Raw genomic sequence first — 24,781 nt, forward strand, 5'->3', positions numbered from 1 at the left:
TGCAGGTATTACAACGCAAGTCGTTACAACGACTTGCGTTGGGGGGCGCTGGATAGTGGATAGTTTAATTTACTATTCCAACTCCAGTTCCGTGGATAGTAGGGAAGGTTTTGGATTGTAAATTAAACTATTCCCTATCCTACAGAGCCCTCCAGCGCAAGTCGTTGTAACGACTTGCGTTGTAATACCTGCGTTGTAAAGGTACTGCGTGGTAAAAGTTTAGTTGTAAAGGATGTTTCCCCTAAATACATATAAGGTCCCAAAGGTGAGACCGATTGCATTGCAAATGCTTGTTTAGTATAATCAGCTGTTAGATCAGTCATCCTTCCACTTTTTGCTGTATCTTTTTGTTGGCCTTTGGCCTCTGAGCACTTTACCACTGCTAACCAGTGCTAAAGTGCCTGTGCTTCTCCCCTAAACATGGTGACATTGGTGTATACCTGACTGGCATATTTATTTTACCTGTTAGTCCCTTGTAAGGTGGCATACCATATACCCAGGGCCTGTAATCTAAATGCTACTGGTGGGCCTGCGTCACTGGTTGTGCCACAAAGTGCAAGTAGCCTTTCAACCCCATCTCAGACCTACTGTTGTTGTATGACTTTATTCGATACATGTATCATAAAAGTTTACACAATTCATTCGTAGGTTAAGAGAAAAGAACGTGAGTATCTTAAAAAACAATGTATCTCTTGCCATACATACAGTATGAATTAAAATTTAAAAGAACAATATGTACAAGGTTTAAAAAACTATTAAAAGAGTTATACAATTTTTTTAAGAACAATGTGTCTAAACCAAGAACATTGGGAGGCGGGGGTTTGTGGCGCTACTGATCTGCTTCGCCTATAAGCGCTTTGATCTGATTAGCCAGGCACTTCCCAAATATTTTGCTGTTGCACAGACTATACTAGGGGCAGAGGTGTCTGTTGTGAGAATGTGGAGTGCCTCCTTGTGGTTCCTAACCCCCAGGTTAATGCACACGGGTTTCAACCACCTTCTTCTTGCCTGCCAGTACACTGGACAGCAAAAAGAAAATGGGAAATAGATTCCGTGGGGGAAGCACAACCAGGGCACCCGCTTACCCTCACCCCTGTGTGTTTCCAGCCTGATTTAAATTCATTCAGAGGGAGTGTGCCAGACCTCGGCTTCAAATACAATGCCCTATCTCTCGGGGACTCAATGAAATCCAGAAAGGGTTCCAGCTTGGGAGTAGGCTTAAAGTCTAAGAATTTCTCCGTCAAGGGGCCAAGTTTCAAATTTCATATGGCATTATTAGACACCCACTCCCAGTAGGCCTTCTTGACTAGTTGTTTTGGTGGCGGATTCTGGCTTTCCCAAACATCTATTAGGCCGATGGTCTCCACCAGCTGTTTCAATTTTGTTATCAAAGCTATCTTGTGGCCTGTATCCAAGCAAACCAATTCCGCCAGTCCGGCAGCATAGTTACACAGTTCTGGGGTCCTTCTAAGACGTACCCAGAACAAAAGGGGGTGCAGCCTTGCTATATCCCTTATTGCATGTTTTCCAAGATCGTGGCGGAGAGGAACCAGAGGGGTCGACGGTGGAAGAGAGACCAAGTCCCTATAGAACTTGTTCTCCGATCTCTCTAGCTCCTTGATGTTCTTGAATCCCCACAGTTCCGCCCCGTACAGGGACAAAGACAAGGCTTTCCCCTCATACACCTTAATGGCAGGCGCGATCGGACGGCTATATGATAGACACTGATGTCTTGTAATAGCCCCAGACACGCGTTTATGGTTCAACAACATCTTAGCCAAATGTGAGTTCCATTTCATTAGGTTGTTGACCCGTACGCCTAGGTAGTCAAAAGCTTCGACTAATTCCAAAGGGGAGTCATCCAGCCTGATGAAATTTCTAAAGCGCTTGGATGGGGCCAGGCCCATAAGCTTTGTTTTGGATGTATTAATGCACAAGCCTCTGGACACACAAAATTGGCTAAACCAATCTAAAAGCTTTTGTAAACCCAAAGGGCTTTTAGAGATCAGGAGGGTATCATCTGCGAAGAGCAGTGTGGGTGATTTTTCCCCTGCCAGGGTTGGCGCATCAGACGAGTCCTCCCTCAGGTGCTCCACCACCCCGTTGATAAAGAGGGAGAACAAGGTCGGAGCCAAAACACAATCCTGGCGGACCCCTCTCTCAACCGCTACTCTCTCCGTCAGGTGTCCCTGCCTGCCCCACCTCACTCTGGCGTAATTCCCTTCATGAAGGCGCACAATCAAATCCAGAATCAGGGGGGGATACCTAGATCGGACAGCCATTGCAATGGACAATGGCAATGGACACTGCAATGGACAGCCATTGCAGGGCCTGTGTGTGCAGTTTACTGCCACTTTGATTAGGCATGTAAAACCACTTGCCAAGCCTTAAACACCCCTTTTATTACACATAGGTCACCACTCAGATAGGCCCTTGGTAGCCCTAAGGGCAGGGTGCTGTGTAAGTAAAAGCTAGGACACGTATTTTACGCTTTATATGTCCTGGTAGTGACAAACAGCTGAATTCATTTTTCACTACTGTGAGGCCTTCTCCTCTCATAGGATAGCAGTGGGAATTCCTTAAAACACTTTTAAGCTGTAATTCCGATTAGAAAGGAGTAGCTAAATCATGTTTCATATATTTGGAATTAGTGGTAAAGTTGGATATGATATTACTATTTTAGAAATGTCACATTTAGAAAGGGGGCATTTTTTTGCTCTTTACTTTGCTCTGTGTGTCTTCAGCCTGTCTCCACTTTGTACTTTCCCTATATACAGCCATAAAAACAGAAAGGGTGGATGTGACAGAGGATTCATCTGCATTCTCACGGCTCATCTGAATAGGCTGTGTACTGACCTCACACAAAGGACTGATTATCGACACAGTTAGCCTGGCAAACAGGGCTGGGATGAAAGGGGACCTGTGCACTTCAAGGAGCTGCTTTGAAGTCACCCCCTCCCCACTACAAAGACATGCATGGGTATAAGTACTGGAGCTGTGACCCTACCAAATCAGTGCACTACTGGACCTGGGAACAACTCTGCTCAAGTTATCTTTAAGAACTATTGACTTCTAAGCACTATGATTGCATCCATCCTTTAGAAATTCACATCTCTGCCAATTGGATTTTTGTAGTTTTGGTCTTGTTTTACTCAGATAAATATTCTGTTTTTCTAAGCCTGTGTGGAGTCTTTTTGGTGGTGATTTTAGGTCTCGCCTAGGCAACGCGCGGTCTGCACGCGTGGTAATTGAGAACATATGTCTCTCGCTTCGCCGCTGCTCGCTACCGCAAGGCGGATAGCAGCACAATTACGAGTGCTTGTCCCTCATGCTTGTTTTAATGAACTTTCACACGCGCGCTTGGTTCTAGCGTGCTCGGGCGTTTGGAAACAGAGGCGCGCGCAGGGGCCATTTGTTTTACAAAATACTAGTCTTTCTCTCTGAGCAGTTGTAGATCAAGCCCTTAGTCGCTTTCAAAGTCCTGACATATTAGGAATTTGTGAAGCTGATGGCTCTCTTTCCCTTCAAGCTCCTGGCACAGTTGCAGGGTATGCACAAACTCCTTTGGTAGATCTTGCCACAGCTGTAATATTTTCTGTGGAGGTTTGACTTTTTTGCCTTTTCCCGGCAGTCTGCCTTTCTTCTTGCACACAGGCAGGTCAAGTCCATTGTTTTCTTCATGCTCCAAACATATTGGCGCTACAATTGTACAAAAGGCTCTCACCCTGCTGAGGGTCAATAGTCTTTAATGTCTCTAACTCATACTCACAGAGCCTTCATGGGCATAGAGCTACGAGCCTCTTCTGCGCGCTGCATGTGCATAGTGCTAACAGCCTCTTCTGTGCGCTAAAAGTGCTTGAAGAAGTCCACGCTGTCTTAGGATCACACTAGGCGTCACAGTTATGTGCATTTGAGCTGAATCCCCATGAACTGTCTAGCTCATACCAGTACCCAGAAGTGGCACGCAAGGCCACACGGCCACGGTTCTGAGGTATGAATGAAACGCTTCTGGACTCTGTATTTGTAAAGACAAGATCACACTGCGCGTCTAAAAAGAGCCAGGAATAGGACGCATGTTTGCAGAATCTGACTGCATTATTCACCCTCAGCTTCCTCATACTGCCCTCCCATTCCGGAAGTGAGGTAATTAACCTACTCTTTCTCCCACCCCATTTGTGGTACATATGAACAATGTATGCAGCCTGAATGGACAGGGCCCAAGCCTCCTAAAAGCAGGCGGTACTTAGAGGCAAACAATGCTTAATTTCCCCCTACTAGAAAAGTAGATCATAATGAAAGCATAGGACGTGCAGCGCAGATGTGAAAATAAATGAATGAAAGGCAATATGGCGTATTGTAATGGGGGAGAATACACTTTAATATGCTCCGACATAATAGAACCCCTTTAATAGCACTTTAAAGCGACAATAATGGTAATTTGTCTAAATAAATATCAAAACTTGGAGCCAAAATGATATCCATAAGTAACAACAATCACAGCCCGGGCCCAGCCCGGCCGACGCTGGTGTTTAATCCTGATGCATAACCACTGCTAGCAGAACACTGACACAGCCCACGGCAGTCGCGTTTATCGCAAGCAAAATTACAGGCAATCCTGAGATCTGTCGCGATCAGAAACCAAACAAGCACTGGCATAGCAAATAGGTCTCGCCTTTGGGACCTTATATGTGTTTACCCAAGCAACAGTTGATGTTGTTGCACTAATGATATTGTGCTACATAACTAAATACTTATAAGGTCCCAAAGGCGAGACCTATTGGCCATGCTAATGCTTGTTTTGTTTTACTGTGTGTCTGTTGTACAAATGATAGATATATTTCCTCTTAAGTTAAGCCTGTATGCTCTGTGCCAAGCTACCAGGGGGTGAGCACATGTTAATTTAAAATGTGTATCTAGCTCACCCTGACTGGGCTTGTTGTCCCTGCGTGTACCTGGATGGATACCTCTGTCAACTAGAGGCTTTGTGAAGCACTGGTGGCGCATTTTGCTGCCCCCTATTTACAAGAACATAAAAAGCCACCCTGTGTGGCTTTTCCTGTCCTTGTAAATACTGCCACTTTACATGCAGCATTTTGCGTGAAAGGGACGTTCCATGGGTGTTGTTGTGGGTGTTCCCACGAAACACCCATGAAACATGACACATTTCTTGATTTACGAGAAATCGCTAGGGGGAGGCGTAAGGAGGCGCAATGAGAAGAAATGTATTAATTTCTCCTTGTTTTTTTACCCTTTTTCTATGCGTACTGCATTCTGCGGCACAGCTAGAAAGAGGAAAAGCCCTCTTGTCATTGTTTTTGTGTAGGAAAGAAGACCTTCCTGCACATAAACAATCAAGAAAAAAATCAACTTTTTACAAGTTCTATGTGTGCTAATACAGCACACATAGACGTTGAAAAATGCCATTTCAGATTGTTTATGTGCAGGAAGGAACACCTTGATCCCCGTGATGCAGGCATCCTTGCACCATGGTGCAAGGGTGCCTGCGTCGGCGCATGGAAGCTAATTGTACGACAGCGCAGGGGAGAGCAAAGGGATCTGTCATGTCATTGTAGATATGACGCATCCCTGTACTTTGAAAGTGTCGCAGTGTGGTGCAGCCAAAGGGCTTGCGGTGCCGTGCTGCAGCACTTTCTTGTAAATGAGGACCTAACATCAGCTATGCCAAAAACAAGAATTATAATATGATGTAATTGCAAGATTTAGTCACAGTGTGTAGCTTGACACTACTGTCTATGCACAAAAGCCATTGTACATACCAGAAAGCAATGCCATTTGAGTGCATAGGTCCAAAATACATCATTTGACTTTTAATATGCACAGTGGTTTGGGTACCTGAGCAGTGGGACTTGGCCATCAGGTTGGGAGCATGTGCCAAAGGATTAGGCAGTGTTGGTAGAAGGTAGAAAGCACGTCTTTGTAATTGTAGCAACTTGTGGTTCAAACAAGAGATAAAAATCCACATTTACACTCAGGTTAAGTTCTTGTGAACGTTAATTCACAAAATTGCAGACAATAGCAGAACAGACATCACAAAGTAGAACGCATTTAGAATAGGTAGAGAGCATTCACAAAGCAGTTTGGTACAATAATTGTCAAAGGAGCAAATAAAGCAATGGAGTCACATCAAATGAAAAAGGATTATACGTTGAATTGAGATTGATCAAATTAACTTTTAAAGTTTAAAGTGTTTGAAATTAATTTTCAATGCCACAACCAAACAACTTTTAAAAACAGCTGGCTAAAAGGTTTCAGCTCTCTGCTGCCCCAAGGCTTCAATTTAAATGCAAATTAACACATTAAATAATGCACAACCAACAATACATTAAACAAATTAACATGCTTTATACAAATATACCATTGGTCACTGGAAATGTTCATAAGCTACATTATACTTCATAACACCTAAATGATACTTAGAGGCCCATTAGTATGTCGGGCGGATTGCCCCTGCCCGAATGGCGCCCGATCCGCCACATTACCATGGTGGGGGGGACCCCGCTGGACGGAAAGACGATCTGCCGGTTTCCCGCCCGGTCGAAGAGTCAACCGGCCGGAAAAGCTGGTAATATGGTGGCGGTGTCTGGTAGACACCGCCATCTATATTAACAAACATGCGTTGCCGCCATGGAAAGGCATGCGGTTCTCAGCATTGGGGGCCTGTAGAGGGCCCCCAGGGATTCTGTGGGGTGGTGGGGGTGCACAGGGGGGTACCTATGGTATCTCCCTGCATTTGACAGTAAACAGTGACAGGCACCGCGCGTTGCCTGTCACGTTGTACTGTCAAATGCACAACTTGCATTTCTGGCATTGTGGTGCCCGCCCCAATGTCAGCAATGTCAGAAATGTGGGATGCGAGATCGCTGACTATCTCCTGCTAAATGTACGCTGCTATGTTTTTTATGTACCTGTGAGCAAGGGTAATAAAAAGATTTATAAAAAAATAAAAAGAAATGGCGGGTGGTCCCATTACCCGGGGGTATGGCGAGCGTACTGAGGAGCTCCTAAGTGCAAATCAATCGCATTTGTAAAGCGCACTACTTACCCTTGAGGGTCTCGAGGCCCTAAGGGGTGGGGAGGCTGCTACTGTTTGAAAAGCCAGGTCTTGAGGAGTTTTCTGAAGGTCAGTAGGTCTTGGGTCTGCTGTAGGCGGATGGGGAGGGTGTTCCATGTCTTGGCGGCGAGGTGGGAGAATGATCTGCCACCGGTAGTCACTCTTCGGATGCGGGGGACAGTGGCGAGGTCGGTGGAGGTGAGCTGGCGGGCGGGGGTGTAGAAGCTAAGTCACATGTTGAGGTACGCTGGTCTGGTGTTATGGAGTGCCATGTGTGCGTGTGTGAGGAACTTGAAGGCTATCCTCTTGTTGACGGGGAGCCAGTGCAGGTCTCTCAGGTGGGGTGTGATGTTGCTGCGGCGAGGGATGTCGAAGATCAGGCGTGCGGAGGCGTTCTGGATGCGTTGGAGCCATTTCAGGAGTTTGGCCGAGGCTCCTGCGTAGAGGGCGTTTTCGTAGTCTAGTCTGCTACTGATGACGGCCTGGGTGACCGTTCTTCTTGTTTCGGTGGGGATCCACGTGTAGATCCTGCGGAGCATGCGGAGGGTGTTGAAGCAGGAGGAAGAGATGGCGTTGACCTGCTTCGTCATGGAGAGGGTGGAGTTGAGAATGACCCCTAGGTTGCGTGTGTGGTCGGTGTGTATTGGAGCTGTTCCCAGTGCAGTCGGCCACCAGGAGTTGTCCCAGGCCGATGGGGTGGATCTGTAGTTGAGGAACTCTGTCTTGTCCATGTTTAGTTTCAGTGGGCTGTTCATCATCCAGTCGGCAACGGCCTTCATTCCTTCCTGGAGGTTGGTTTTTGCAGTGTGGGGGTCCTTGATTAGGGAGAAGATCAGCTGGGTGTCACCGGCGTAAGAGATGATGTTGAGGTTGTGCAGTTGGGCGACGTGGGCGAGCTGTGCCATGTAGATGTTGAACAGCGTTGGGCTGAAGGATGAGCACTGGGGTACGCCGCAGATAATCTCGGTGGCTTCAGAGCGGAAGGTGGGGAAGACGGACGCTCTGTGTTCTGCCGGAGAGGAAGGAGGTGGTCCAGTCCAGGACCTTCTCTTGGATCCCGGCGTTGTGGAGGCGTGTCCGTAGTGTGATGTGGCAGACCATGTCAAAGAGGGCTGACAGGTCCAGGAGGATGAGGGCCATGGTTTCTCCGTTGTCTTGCAGGGTCCTGATATCATTGGTGGCGGTGATGAGGGCAGTTTTGGTGCTATGGTTGCTGCAGAACCCGGACTGGGACGGGTCCAGAATGGTGTTATCCTCGAGGTAGCTGGTCAGTTAATTGTTGACGGCCTTCTTGATGACCTTCGCTGGGAACGGGAGCAGGGAGATGGGTTGGAAGTTCTTGAGGTCCTTGGGGTCTGCCTTGGGTTTCTTGAGTAAGGGGTTGATCTTGGCGTGCTTCCAGCTCTCCGGGAAGGTTGCTGTCTCGAAAGAGACATTGATAGCTTTCCGGGGATGGGGTGCGCTGATGGTGCTGGCTTTATTGAAGATGTAGGGTGGGCATGGGTCTGACGGGGATCCAGAGTGGACGGTGTTCACGATCTTGTGGTTTTGTCATCGTTTGGTGCGGATGGTGGTCGTGGGGGCAGAAGTCTAAGTGGTTGCTGGGGCGGTCATGTCATTGAAGCTGTCATGGATGTCTGTGATCTTGCGGTGGAAGAAGGTGGCCAGCGAGTTCCACAGGTTTTGCGAAGGTGGGATGTCGTTGCTGTTGGAGTTGGGGTTGGAGAGTTCCTTCACGATGTTGAAGAGCTCTTTGCTGTTGTGTGCATTGTTGTTTAGGCGGTCTTTGAAGGAGTCCCTTTTGGCGGATCTGATGAGGTGGTGGTGTCTGCGGGTGGCGTTCTTGTGGGCTGCATGGCTTTCCGGTGTTAGTTCATGGAGCCAGTTCTTCTCTAGCTTTCGGCAGGTTTGCTTGGAGGTCTGGAGGCCTTCAGTGAACCAGCTGGCTTTCTTGTTGGTGTGGCCGTTGGAGGTTTTCTTGAGCGGGGTGAAGGTGTTGGCGCAGTCATCGATCCACTGTCTGAGGTTGCGGGCGGTGGCGTTGGGGTCGGTCAGGTCTGCGGGTGGGCTCCGGGCGAGGATAGTTTGTCTTCGGTGACTTTGCTCCAGCAGTGGCAAGGCAACTGTTGGGTGTGGTGGTGCGTGATCGGTTTCCGGAAGGTGAAGTGGATGCAAAGGTGGTCGTTCCAGTGGAGGTCAGTGGTATGGTTGAAGGAGACGTGGGGGCTTGTGGAGAAGATGGGGTCAAGCGTGTGGCCGGCAGCTTGGGTGGGTGTTGTGACGAGTTGTCTGAGTCCGAGGTTGGCGAGGTTGTCGATCAGGGTGGAAGAGTTGGAGTCGTTGTTGTTCTGGAGGTGGAAGTTCATGTCCCCGAAGAGGATGTAGTCCATGGAGGCGGGGCCGTATTTGCTGACGAAGTCAGCGATGGAGTTGCTGAACTGTGGTCAGGGTCCGGGTGGTCTGTAGATGAGGGTTCTCTGAGGGTGGTGTTGGGGTCGGTGTGGATCTGGAAGTGCAGGTGTTCAGCGGTGCTGAGGGTGTTGTCGGTTGGTCAAGACTTTGAGAGTGATCCTGTGGACGATGGCAATTCCTCCTCCTACTCCGTTGGTGCGGGCCTTGCGGGTGATCTTGTAGCCTTTCCGGATGGCTATTGCGATGTCGGGTGCCGAGGAGGGGTTCAGCCAGGTCTCCGTCAGGAAGGCGACGTCTGGGGTGTTGGAGTCCAGTAGGTCCCAGAGTTCAGCGGCTCTAGGAGCCAACTGTATATAATGGACAGGGATTACATGAACATGCATTTTTAATACATTCGTAAAAATATAATAGATATCCAGACACGTCAAAAACATTCCCAGCAATACTTCCTAATCAGGTACATCCAAAAGTCTATAATTCAATTGAATTTCAATAGCATCATCAGTAGCGGTGAATCACAAATGAAACAGAAAGAATCCAAAAATAAGCGTATGACAATTTTAAAAAAATCTACATAATCAGCTACAAAAAAGCTAAATGTGTATTTTTTGGGTATGTACTTTCAGTTTGGAGGTATCGTTCTAGGTAGATAGATCCATAAACCCGTCTGTGGGAAACATCAGATCTCAAAGCAGTGAAACAAGTGAAGTAGGTTTATAAACAAACCCTTTACAAAAAGAAGAAGCTTGGAAGAAAATATTGTTGCCAACGAAACCCATGTTACTGTCAAACTAATCTAAAAATAATGATGACCAATCTTGAAATGAATGAAAAAATGTCCATTTACATTTTACCATGGCATCGACCCATTTTATGATGCATGCCTGCATATCAGCACACAATAACAGCAACAAAGCAAAACACAAACACATCAAAAAAGAGTTAAAATACCATTTAAGCAGAGGTGTGACTTAGTTAGTGAGATTTGGAGGGTGTGAATCTGAAATTTTGCAACAAAACAGCAGCAGCTTGCATGGTGGAGGAGTGAGATGACCAGTGTTTAGGATGGACTGTTTCCATGAGGAACAGGGGTGATTTGCTTTAGGTGGGCGTCTGTCTAGAGTGGCACAGTGGGTAAGAAACACTGGGTTGGAATGCTACCCTGAGCGATTGTCACAGGTATTTGCAAGCATTCACCCCATCACCATTTGGGTATTTGATTGCCAGCAGTAATCCTGGAAACTTGAGATTAGTACAGATTTCCAAGCCTAGTACTGCTAACTGAATTTCATAAGGTTTTCACCCATGAAAGGAGTACTTCTGTGGGTGCAGATTTACTACTTTGTTGATAAACCAGTCACTATATATGTATTTGAGAGCCAGATCTAAAAATGAAAAGTTAAAACCTCTTAGTAAAATGAGAACAACAAGAAAACCTGTTGTGTTGTTTTTCCAATCAAGAATAAAGAAATAAAATTGTAATTAGCAACTTGGACTTCTTGTTATGTGATCATACTTTGAGGTGTGCTTTTCCCCAATTGGATAATGAGCCACATGTAGGTAACTTCCATTTAGCGATTCCTTAATAGTGATTATTACTGAATCGCTATTAAGGAATCGCTAAATAGAATATAGGTAGGAATCGCTAAAATATTAGCGATTCCTTAACATTCCTTAATAACGAATTGGTAATTCCAGTTCGTTATTAAGGAATACCTAGCCATTCATTCCCATGGGCTAGGAGGCTCATAGGAATGAATGGGAAGAGATTCACTTTTAGCGATTCAGTATTACCGAATCATTAATAGCGGGAGGTATTTCAAGGTTGCCAGCATCCCTGAAATGTGCATGTGTGCCCATGTGGAGCACATACATGTCCTAACGGCATGGATGTGTGCCACATGGCACATAAAAAAAGCAAGTATGCGCTTTTAGTAAGGAAATCGCTACGTACCACCAACTTGGAGTTGGTGGTAAATAGCAATTCTTTAAGGCTGAGGTGCACTGTTTTTAGTGCTACCTACATTGCATTTAAGAAATAGGTATTTCCGATTCCTTAATTGCAAGAGCAAAATAAGGAATCGCTATTCAGCGATTCCTTATTTTGCATGTATGTTTAAGAGACCTACATCGCACATGGCTAAATACCGGCAGGTAACGCTGACATTTATCGAATTTTGGTGTTACCGACCGGTATTTAGCCACCTACATCTGGCCCTAAATGATTAAAAACAACAAAGACATAGCAGACCCAGATCAGAGCTCCAAGACCCAACTACCTAACCAAGAATGCATTTGAGGGGTGTCGTACTACAAACACCTGCCCTGAAGCTATACTTCTGCCTAACCCACATGGGCCTGGTAGTTCTTCCTGGGAGAATTGTCAAATCTGTGCATATGGACAGGCCTCCATGTTTTCTCGTCCTCGCCTTTTACACATCATTTTATCAAGTGACTGGTGGCCACATGTACTAATACGAAGCCTGAGTCACGGTGTGGTAAATAAATAAATAATACCTCTCTTTTTGAATGCATAAATGAATAACAGATAGCTCAATAAATAAGAGTCAAGATTCGAGGTAGTAGGAGTTTTGCAGGTTTAATACAGCATAAGGACAGGAACAGGACAACCTGCACAGGAATAGGATGGCAAGCCCTGGCAGCGCTGCCGGGGTCAGGATCTGGAATGGCTAGCGTGGTGTTTAATAACAGATACATGAGCATATATACATAACGCAAACACATAGCATTACATTGCAATAGGCGTAGCAGTGGGTGGAGCAATAGGCGTGACGCGTAGCAGTCGCGAAAGATAAGGGTGAAAAGAGGTGTAACAGGGCGTATACATAGACATGTGATGCAAACGTAACAGAATATGTCATGAATGGGGCGGAAACATGGAGGGGGCTACCTAAGGGGCTACCTAAGGAGCCGGGACCTCTAACCTGATGGTGCGCGCAAACTAGCAATGACGTGTTACTAGGAGAAGCTGGGGGCTATGAACTCTGTGCTAGGAGCAGAGACTGAAGTCTGGAGAGTCAGGGCGACATGTACCTAAACAGTATCTAGTATCTGATGTTTAGAGAACATGTTGATAGAATCCAAAAGTTATCGGGGTAAAGGCGAGTAAAGGCGAACAGACTCTAAGACTGGAGCATGCATTATTCTACATGTAGTGCGTGATGAAGAATATTAAATGACCATTAAATGCAGTATTTCTCCTACATGGAGACGTAAAGGCTAGATAATGACGGAAACTATTGATGCGATTCAGTAGCTTTAGGAATGCAGAGGAGGAGGGCTGAACTGATAACTGGAATCATAACATACTCTTGGCAGACTCAGAGGCAGAGCCAGGCTGAACCGGGCACTGCGAGGCAGGAAGTAAGTGAAGGGTCGAGGATACAGGTGGGGGCTGTATCGCTCCTCAGCGAGGCTTCAGGAGACAGGAGCTGAATCTGGTGTCCGGGCCCTTTTGAGGCCTAGAAACGGGGACTTTACAATGGAATAACGTGCACACTGAGAAACGTGGCAAAGTAGCTTTACATAGGCCTGATATTCGTAGTATTCACGAGAACTGGAAACTGGCATACTAGAGGTGGACACAACTATATTTGCGTCTTTAATCGAACATGGGGAATAACATATGCATATTAATCATGCACAGATAACATATGATGGAGGACGCGTAGGGACACAGAACATGGCAAAATTTACTTTTCCACATTCCCTCCTTGTCACTACGTTTCCTTCAGGAAACATCAATATTCATGATACCATCTATCATTTCATACAGTATCATTTGCTCGTCTCGAATTTTCTGGGAACGGGTTTTAGAACGGGACTTGGGACTAGGAATACAAGAGGTAGCACAAATGCCGCAAATCGCAGGGCCACATTGTATACAGAGGCAGCAGCTGAATATGATCGCTACTGCAATACCTAGAAAGGACAAGACTTTCCCTCCCCAAGCGGAAATTATAGTCCAGAATCAACCGGACCATGTCCAGGTGCCTGGATCTTGGTGTAACAGATGGGCAATTTTATGGAGTCTGGTTATAGCTGAATAAACAGACGGCGCGTTATTTGGAATGAAAATGCAGCAACTAGATCCGATGACTCTACAGGCCCCGCCCCTATCGGCCAATATGACGTCAAGGACGAGACGATTCTGGAGCACGACAATTCTCATAAAGGATTGTTCTTCGGTTAAATTACTTAGAGCAGAAGTAGTCTCAATTACTACTGCTTCAAGGGTTCTGGTTAATCTACGTATCAGTTTACTATTCACAACTGTACCTAAATAAGGAAAGACACCTTTATTGATATCTATATATTGTTCTAGAGTAGTTTCAGTATAATCGACAATCGGGAGGTTTCTCTTGTGTCTAGTATGTACTAGGTGGGAATTCCTATGGTAGTCGGGTGGGGCTAGAAAAACAGGTGGCAGTAGGAAGGCAATGTAACAGGTTCCCTCCCAATCGAGGGGCAGACGAACATATGCGGTTTGACCACAAATAAAATATGAATGACGTGAAGCTTTGAAAATAGATTTCCCACTGTCACTATACTTGACAATAGTAGTACAATCGCTATGTCCTACATGTACGGAACCATTATTTCGGACACATAATTCGCCTTTGACTGGTAGTACTGAAATTGCAGGTAAGTCTGGAGTAGTATCAGACTGAACATTCAGGACCATGAAATTCGAAGAATAATTACCTAAATTATACACTTCATTTTCTAGATCTAACCCGGTTCTGTGGGGGAGACCTTGCTTGTCTGGAAAACATGTACTGTTAAGAAAAGACATATCTGTTGAGGATGACGTTAACGTGGACCATGCTCCACACGAACCATTATGTGAAAAAGGGTAAGGAAAGAGTGGCAGAACTCCCTTCGGTGTCTGAAAAGGGGGGAGTCGACCACACACCCAACAATTAGTGGCATTGCTGGTCTGGTGTGAATAATGTAACATGCGGATAAAAGAATTATTACGCATAGCGAGGCGGTAAGAGAGTTCATGAGGAGGCAGATCACTAAACGTATGCTCTACTGTAGCATTGGCAGACTTATTTACATGAGAAACTGGAAAATACAGGTAAAATGCATAACTGGTGCAGGAAATCATAATACTGAGAAATAATATGAAACATAGAAAAACGATACATCGGATTGAGTTTTGACTAACTCTCTCACTATGGGGGTCTATTTTATACATGTCAGAAACAGTCTAACCGTTTCACCTAGGGGAGGACTTAGACAATCAAACTGGCTGACTTATTTTACTAGACCGGAGTTTCAACTTATACTCCTGCTGTGGAGTTTTCTCTAACAGGGAGGGTGCAGTATCATTGTTCTTTGCGGGACAGTCCTTGAGAATAGTACTTTGGTAATCCTTCAAATCTTGGGAAATGTTCTTTGAGACCGGTTTCAGTCCATAAAACTTCTTTATATGTGAAAGATGCACCCAGCCTTTGCGTCCCTCCAACTTCACGGCTGTACGGGTGGCGAGGAGGACCTGTCGGGGCTCCTTCCAGCGAGGCTCTAGCGGACTTGAGCGGTCAAAATTTCGCACCAGGACCATGGATCCTGGAACGATTTCATGCGGTGCCACCTCGGTATTGTCTGGAAATGCGGCAGCAACCTGTGAACGACAAGAGTTGAGGGCAGACATCAAGGAAGCTAGGTAATCTGTCAGCATATTACTTGAAACATCGGTAATACTTCGGGGTCTGGGTGTACCCCACATGTTAGGGGGGCGGCCGAAAACGACCTCATACGGGGACAGACCTGATCTGGAATGTGCGACCATGCGCATATAGAACAAAGCGACTGGCAGAGCTACTAGCCAGTCCACACCTTTCTCTTTACATACTTTGGCGATGCGGATTTTCAGGGTCTGGTTATGTCTCTCTACGAGACCTGCTGCTTCAGGGTGGCGTACACAATGGAACTTCCACTGGTACCCTAACAAAAGGGAAACATGCTTCATTAACTCTGAGGAGAATGGCTGGCCGTTATCAGAATATACGACCCTAGGGAGTCCATAACGGGGGAAGAACTCACGAACCAACTGCTTGGCAGTGGTCGCGGCTGTGTAATCTGGGACTGGATATGCTTCTGTCCACCTGGACAAAGCGCATACAACTACAAGGACATACTTGAAACCTCGACATCGCTCCATCTGAATATAATCCATCTGGAGGACTTCAAAAGGGTGGTCAGGGGGCTGGAATCCACCTTGTTCCACCGGGACACTTTTACCTGGATTGAACTGACAACATATCATACAGGTACGGACTTTCTGCTTGGCTGCAGCTCGTAAATGCTTGTTGAACCAAATGTTCTGGATACTGTCTAACATAGCTTTTCCTCCTAAATGTGCTGGACTATGTGCAGTATTGATAATGACTTGAACCATAGAGTCGGGGAGAAACCATGTGGCTTTTCCCTTCGTCACCCATCCTTGATCTGTCTGGACCCCTCCTTGTTCGGACCATTTCTTGATTTCTTCGGGAGTAGCATGTAACTGGATATCTATGACATCTTGAGTAGGGTCCTTAACTGTCATACATGTAGTCGGATCTGGAGTGTGTGTCATGTTAGCTGGAATGTCTGGAGTCTGAGCTGTAAGCTTGGCTGTGCGATCTGCTAGATCATTACCCTGGGAAATAATGTCAGTAACTTTCGTATGTGCTTTGCATTTCATGATAGCAATGGATGTCGGTAAATGTATTGCATCTAACAGAGCTTGAATAAGGAGACCATGCTGAATCTTGGTTCCATGAGAAGTCATGAAACCTCTCTCCTGCCAGAGCACTCCAAAGTCGTGTACGACTCCAAATGCGTAGCGTGAATCTGTGTAAACATTAACTTTCCGGTTCTTAGCGTGTATGCAGGCTTGTGTCAGAGCAACTAGCTCTGCTGCTTGAGCGGACAGGGTGTCAATACGGTGTGTCTCAATAACTTCGGTGTCGGTAGTCACTGCATACGCGGCGACTAGTTCTCCTGTACTTGTTCTCATACATGAACCATCCACATAAAGTGTCAGGTCGGGATCTGGTAATGGAATATCTGTCAGATCTTGTCTTGGCTTGGTCGTGATGTTGACTACTTCCACACAGTCATGTGTGGCAGGATTTGGATTAGCTGATGGTAACAGTGTAGCAGGATTGAGAACGTTGCAGCGTCTGATTTCTATGTGTGGCTGAAACAGTGTCAATTCATAACCTGTTAAACGTGCGATTGTCAAGTGCTGAGTTTGTGTTCGATTTAAAAGAACTTCCACGGAGTGTGGAACTTGTACTGTCAGGGAGTGTCCTAATACTATGGAATCACTTTGTCTGATAGCTAGTGCTGTGGCTGCAACTGACTTGAGGCACGCAGGCAGAGCCTGGGCTACAGGATCTAATGTGCTCGAAAAATAAGCACATGGCTTGTATTGTCCTGCTTGATCTTGTGTGAGAACAGATAATGCTGTACCTTCACGTTCTGTGACGAAAAGTGTAAAAGGCTTACTGTAGTTTGGTGTAGCTAGAACTGGAGCTTGGCATAAAGCTTTCTTTAACTCATTGAAGCTAAGTGTATGTTCAGATGTCCAAGGGAGAACAGTCGATACGGCTGCCTCCTGTGTCGTTAACTGTGTCAGTGGCTTGGCTAGAAATGCATACTGAGGAATCCATTGTCGGCAATAAGAAGTAAGGCCAATAAAAGCACGTACCTCCTTCTGGGTCTTGGGCTGAGGAAGACTCGCTATTAACTGAATACGGTCAGGTGTCAACTGCCTACCCCTCTTGGACAGTAAGTGTCCTAAGTAGACCACTTGCTGGACACAGAATTGAAGCTTAGAAGGGGACACCTTGTGCCCCATCTCGGCTAGGAAATACAGAACTGTGAGGGATGCTCGCTCGCAAGCACGTTCAGAACGGGCTGTGATCAATAGATCATCGACATACTGGAGCAGGGCAGTGTCAGTTGGCATGTGAGCATTATCAAGTTGTCTCTTAAGTGCTTGACTGTAAATACTAGGGCTTTCTGTGAAACCTTGAGGAGCTCGTGTGAACATATAGCTCCTTCCATTTAAACAGAATCCGAAAAGAAACTGGCTGTCTGGATGAATGGGAACACTGAAAAACGCGTTCTTGAGGTCGATTACAGTAAAGAACATGGCTTCGGAATCAATGGCTGTTAATAGGGAAGAGATATCTGGGACCACTGGGTACTGAGGAATAATACATTTATTAAGTTCTCGTAGGTCAATCACTAATCGATATACTGGGGGTGCATTTGGATCAGTACGTTTCATGACTGGAATGATCGGAGAATTGCATACATTGGAGTCAGTTTCTACAACCACTCCTTGAGCGATGAGCTCGTCAATAATTTTGGATAAGGCTGCTACAGCCTCAGGTGGCAATCTGTACTGTCTGAATCGTGGTAACACTACACCTGGCTTGAGAGTCACACGATGGGGTGTGATTTGCATGTAACCTACATCAGTTGGACCTTGCGCCCATAAATGCTGCGGAACATTAGACAATCTGGGATCAAAATCTCGTAATACATAGTGACCCTTAAAGTCACGCAGGAACAGACGTATTCCCTCTGGGGAACAGCATATAACTGCACCTAATTCTTTCAATGTTTTAATGCCTAATAGATTTTCTGGACATGACTTAGTAAGTAACAGGTCAGTAGTGCGGGACAATGGACCTACTTCTAGAGTAACTGGCTTTGAAATTTCATTTACAATAGGTTTTCCTGAAAATCCAAGGGAAACATTTCTAGAGCCTGAGAGCGGAGTCCCTGGAACTTCGGCGTGGCTAATTGTGGTCCTACTTGCCCCTGTATCAATCAGAAACTTTCTGTCTTTCCCTAGTACTTGACTATGAACATAGGGACCTTCTTGATCTACAGGTATCTCGATGAGAGGCAAGCCTACCTCCCTCTCTAGGCTGTTTCATGAATACGGTTGATACTCTGGATACTCGGACTGTGCATACTGGTACATCTGCTGTGTAACATGCTGTGTTGCAGCGATGAGCTGCGGTGCTGTAACTGTCTGTGGTGCATTCTGTGGCTGAGGAGTCTGTGAAACTTGTTCTTGTCTAGGTGGGCGTGGTCTTTCTTTAGTCTTACCAGTAGCTATGTTGTGTTTCAGAACTGCACACTCGTTTATAAAATGACCTGGCTGTTTACAATAATTGCAGTTCCCTTTAACGGGAGCTGCAGGATGACTGGCTTGATTCGGACCCCTCTTCTGGCTGTCTTGTGGAATAGATTGTGCAACTAGTACTTTCATTTTCGTGTCTTTCATACGCTTTCTCTCGTGTTCTTGTTCTTCCCTGATTCTATTCTGGTGGTATTGAAGCATCTGTAACATCTGGGACGGGGTATTAGCTTGCCAGGTACTTTCGACTTTCAAAACTCGATTTTTAATTGGTGGACTTGAATTCTCGACTAATTTAGTAACAAAAAGATGAGGGTATGACTCACTACTTGTCTTGAGGCCACTGTTGATGCTAAAACATTTCTCAAATCTAGAATAAAAATCACTAATGTCTTCGTCTTGTTTCTGTTTACAGGCTGAGATTGCATCCCAGTCTTCCTTTTTCGTTGTTAACAATCTGGGTAAAACTTGAATCAATAATTCAGGTAATTCTTTACATTTCGCTCCAAGACCGGTACCTGGTACTCGTGCCTTATCTTCAGCTTCTAGAACTGCCCAATCTATCTTTTTCTCTCCCACCTCCCATTCTTTTTCCTTGAGCTTTTCATACACCCCTGCGGGCAGCAGAACCTTTAACATTTTAATTATATCTGGATACGTGTATTCTCCCATACGGAGCATGTCTTTTAATTCTCGATGGAACCCTGCTGGATCTTTATCATGACAGGGGATTAATTTTTTCATCTCTAAGAGTTCCATCTTTGTGATCGGGGTGTAAACAAACACTCGTTCTAGTTCGCCACCCGTTCCTCTAACTGGGTGGACTTCTCGTAACGGATTCTGTCTCTCCATGTAAAATGGTTTACTTTCTGGGGGTGAGACATGAACAAAATGCGGGTTCAAAAACGTTCTATATTTGTGACGCTGTTCTAGAATGACACTAATTAAATCGGTACCTAAACCTTTCCATCTATACTGGAGTAACTCGTTCAGGATATCATGTAACGGGCCTGGATCAAAGTGCTGACCCTCATACAATGTAATGAGGTGCTGAATCATATACATACCCGCCAGTCGTTGCTCGGCTGGGGGCATTTTCAGAAACATTTGTGCCACTATTTCGTCTGGAAAAGTGGTAGAATCAGTAGTCCATCGGACTGCTGATCGGGCTAGTTCTTGTTCATGCATAGTACTTAACTCACTGTAACCGATTCGTGATTTCAGAATGTGATCGGTAGCTTGAAACACTTGTTCTAGAGAACCTTGTTCTGGTGCTGGATGATGGAAAGTTGACTTGTGTTCTAGGCGTAAATGGCGATCTGGGAATCTAGATTTTCCTACATACGCTATTCTGGCGGGATTCTCGTCGTCTACCTCTTCAGTATCAGAGTTACTTTCTTTCTCGCTTACTTGTGCTGCTTTACGCTGCTCGTGTAACTTTATTATTTCTTTACGGATTTTCTTGTACATACTTTCCATAGCACTTATGGTCTTGTGCTTACCCTCGGCTATATTATCACTCCACTTTGTCAGGGTTCTCATTTCGGCTTGATCTTTGGACGGGTAATCTTGTTCTCTTATTAAACAATTAATCAAAAACTTTAGTATCATGAGCTGGATCTCGGCTTTCCTTTGAGACATGACTTCGCCAATGCTTTCTGGATCATCCCCTGTACGGATGAAACAATATATTCTGTCTAGATCTTCTTTCATATTCGGTAGGGTGACTAGATACTCGGCCACCTTTCTTACGCGTAATGAATATAAAACCATATTATCCTCGCCTGGGACTGGATCATAGCCGCATTCATTAAGGGCTTTTCTTATTTCTGCTACAGACTGATATCTGGGCGTACGCTGTGACGCTTGAGCATGTAATTCGACTAACGTTAAACGCTTGTGTGGCGGCGGGGTCTGAGGAGGACCTCCTCCTGCGGCCCCTAAACTAGAATCGTCAACTGATACTCTTCGTCCTGGCAGAGTGGGAAATGGAAATGCAGACTGGACTTGTATGGCGGGCTGGACCGGGGGTACCATAACAGGTACTCCGGTGTCTGGAGGAGCGGGAAGTGCCTGATTTACAGGGACTGGCGGAGTAGTAACAGGATTTGCATATTCTGGGACTGTGTCGTCCAAATAGGACGAGATGAAAATATCAGCTGCGGTCGGTTTGTGACGTAGCTTGGTCGGAACTAATGGTGGCGGAAAGTTACTGGATGCCTCCGGGGTCGCTTTTGGCAAGCCCTCGGCAAGAAGAGGATACATACCCTTAATAAGAGCATGCCTCTGTCTGTCTGACTGTTCGGTTTTAACTCGTTCACCAATCTCGATTAATTCCCTTTCTTGGGCTCGTTCCAAGGATTCTCTACTTAATTCTGACTTTCTGATTTCTTTTTCGGTTCTTTTATGAGATTCTTTGCGCCATAACTCGATGGCATCTTTCTGTGACTGTCTGGCTTTCTTTTTCCATAATGCTTCTTCTACTCTCATGATGCACTCGGCATCCCATGTGCCTGACACAGGCCATCTATACTTTTCCTCTAACTCTTTGGTATACTCTACCCATAAATCTAGATATAATATGGCACTTATGCCATGCTTCTGATACATAAAATGACCTGGACTGTCCCTAGGCGGGACAGGAACTGCTGCTTCCAGCAGACCCTTTCTAGTTTTTAACTGACGTAACTTAGAAAACAAGGGCATGACTGAACTGTAACTGAGACACAATACGTAATTACACAATAAACACGATAATTACTTCACACTCATACCACAACATCAAAATACATGAAGAACATTTAGAATAACAGTTCGAACAGAATACAACCTGGAATACAGGACACAGAATACATGAATTTTCTCGAGAACAGAACTGACTAGAACAGAAACTAGATGCACTGCTGAAACAGTACGAAACTTACGGGTCTCATACAGAGACACGTCAGGACCCGTATCCACCGGAGTGGACACTTCGTTTGTGGGCTTGTGTACCACCAACCCACGGACCAGAGTCAATTAAATTGACCCTGTCTAGATACTACCCCAGTAATGGTACTCACCGGGCAGTAAGAACGGAAGGCCTCAGACTGGACGGGACTGCTTGGACGCCGGACGGACGAACTTCGGACTTCTGTTACGGGTGGGCCTCCGGATACCTCGGACCTTGGACTCTCGGCTTGGGCTCTGGTCGGGACTCGCCGCGATCCTCCACCGTCTCGTCTGGATGCTGGACCGCCTCCTCCGTCTCCTCCGTGGGCCTGAGGGATACTTGAAGCAGAAATATCTGCCGGTGCGCAGAAGAGTTCCGTCACGACTGCAGAGGGTCAGGGGGTCGGCGTGGCTTCACCGACGCGTGGGGAAAGGGCAAGTCCCTATTCGGGCGCCATTATGTGGTAAATAAATAAATAATACCTCTCTTTTTGAATGCATAAATGAATAACAGATAGCTCAATAAATAAGAGTCAAGATTCGAGGTAGTAGGAGTTTTGCAGGTTTAATACAGCATAAGGACAGGAACAGGACAACCTGCACAGGAATAGGATGGCAAGCCCTGGCAGCGCTGCCGGGGTCAGGATCTGGAATGGCTAGCGTGGTGTTTAATAACAGATACATGAGCATATATACATAACGCAAACACATAGCATTACATTGCAATAGGCGTAGCAGTGGGTGGAGCAATAGGCGTGACGCGTAGCAGTCGCGAAAGATAAGGGTGAAAAGAGGTGTAACAGGGCGTATACATAGACATGTGATGCAAACGTAACAGAATATGTCATGAATGGGGCGGAAACATGGAGGGGGCTACCTAAGGGGCTACCTAAGGAGCCGGGACCTCTAACCTGATGGTGCGCGCAAACTAGCAATGACGTGTTACTAGGAGAAGCTGGGGGCTATGAACTCTGTGCTAGGAGCAGAGACTGAAGTCTGGAGAGTCAGGGCGACATGTACCTAAACAGTATCTAGTACCTGATGTTTAGAGAACATGTTGATAGAATCCAAAAGTTATCGGGGTAAAGGCGAGTAAAGGCGAACAGACTCTAAGACTGGAGCATGCATTATTCTACATGTAGTGCGTGATGAAGAATATTAAATGACCATTAAATGCAGTATTTCTCCTACATGGAGACGTAAAGGCTAGACAATGACGGAAACTATTGATGCGATTCAGTAGCTTTAGGAATGCAGAGGAGGAGGGCTGAACTGATAACTGGAATCATAACATACTCTTGGCAGACTCAGAGGCAGAGCCAGGCTGAACCGGGCACTGCGAGGCAGGAAGTAAGTGAAGGGTCGAGGATACAGGTGGGGGCTGTATCGCTCCTCAGCGAGGCTTCAGGAGACAGGAGCTGAATCTGGTGTCCGGGCCCTTTTGAGGCCTAGAAACGGGGACTTTACAATGGAATAACGTGCACACTGAGAAACGTGGCAAAGTAGCTTTACATAGGCCTGATATTCGTAGTATTCACGAGAACTGGAAACTGGCATACTAGAGGTGGACACAACTATAATTGCGTCTTTAATCGAACATGGGGAATAACATATGCATATTAATCATGCACAGATAACATATGATGGAGGACGCGTAGGGACACAGAACATGGCAAAATTTACTTTTCCACAACGGGAGGGCCGTGGCCAAGCACGAGATGTGAAAAGACGTGCCCGGGCTGAGCTCCGAGTGAAGCTCCCCTACCACGGGCCATTTATCCTGCATTTCTGGTGGAACCGGGCCCAAACTCGAACCGAGTGTACCCGGGTACCCGATCCACCACCTGGGCGATTTTCAGGCGAATCGGAACACCTGACCATCCGACCGACAGCGACCCTGGCAGCTGACCGCCCTGAGTGCACTTCCGGTCGGCGACCCCAACCACCTGAGGCCGGGGATCTGGCCCTGCGAGGTGGGCCGCAGAGCGTGTGGTTTCCAAAGCGCAATCCTGCGGGGAACAGAGACCACGTCCCGCAAACCGGACACTCCCTGAAGACCCAACTATACAGGGGCCCCGGACATTAGCAAAAGGCTCGCCGCCTGGACTCACGGCGAGTCACGACACCAGCCCGCCCTGCCTGCCGTCACTGGGGACATCCCGCCGGGCTCCGTGAACATCGGGGGAGAGTGCGCGGGACTGGCTGGGGACCCACATTGGCACCATCGCCCCTAGGCCCTGCCGGCCTAATACGGACGCTGACCAGCACAGTTCCCTGGGCCCCCCAGGCCCGCCTGCCGCCCTGACATAGGCCCGGCCACGGGTAGGAATCCACGATACGGCACCCAACACCCCCGGCGGCCCAGCCACTCGAGGGCCCCGAGAGCTACACGTATCCAAGTCACGCCAGCCCGTGGCGGACTGTGACACCACCCCGTCCCGCCTACTGACACTGGAGTCGCCCAGCCGGGCTTGACGGACACCGGAGGGTCTCCGAGCTTGGCCACCGTGAGATCCACACAGACGCCGTCACCCCTGGGCCCAGCAGACCACCACCGGAGACCGCGCGGCCCTATCTCCTGGCCCTCTGTACCCGCCCGCCACCTGGATGCCGCCACGGATCAACACCGGACCCGCCTGGCGCCGAGAGGCCTAGACCGTGCCACACATAAACTGAGGCCGCGTCACATCGGCCCCCACTTACGGCCGGCCCAGCACTGAGGGACTCTCCCGGGCCGGCGCAAGTGCGGAGATTGCACGGCTCGCACACCCCGCCCCCACCGGACTTGTGCTGGACCACGCAGATCCCCACGCGACGCTTGGTGGCGTCTAGCATCGTCAGGCAAGGTGCGTCTTCCTGAGCCCAGTGGACGGACACACCCGGAGAGACTTAGTGACCCGGCCTGGCGAGCCACCGCATAGCGCAGACGAGAGGTGTTCTGCAAACAGGACTTTCACGGCATAGACTGACGCACCTGGGAGATCTCATACCAGCCACTGCGCAACCACCTCGTCCTCCCCGGATGGTAGTATAGCGCGGAACCCCGGAGCCCTGCGGTGGAGCAGTCCTCCCCTTCGCCCGCAGCCACGCACCATCTGCCACGGGCGGCACGGAGAGCCTGACCGGGAGACCCACACGCACCGGTCCCACCACTGCACATTACGAGAGCATACCCACTCGACTGACCGGCT

Source organism: Lissotriton helveticus, chromosome 4_1 (genome assembly GCF_964261635.1).
Source record: "Lissotriton helveticus chromosome 4_1, aLisHel1.1, whole genome shotgun sequence".
Classification (NCBI taxonomy): Eukaryota; Metazoa; Chordata; class Amphibia; order Caudata; family Salamandridae; genus Lissotriton; species Lissotriton helveticus.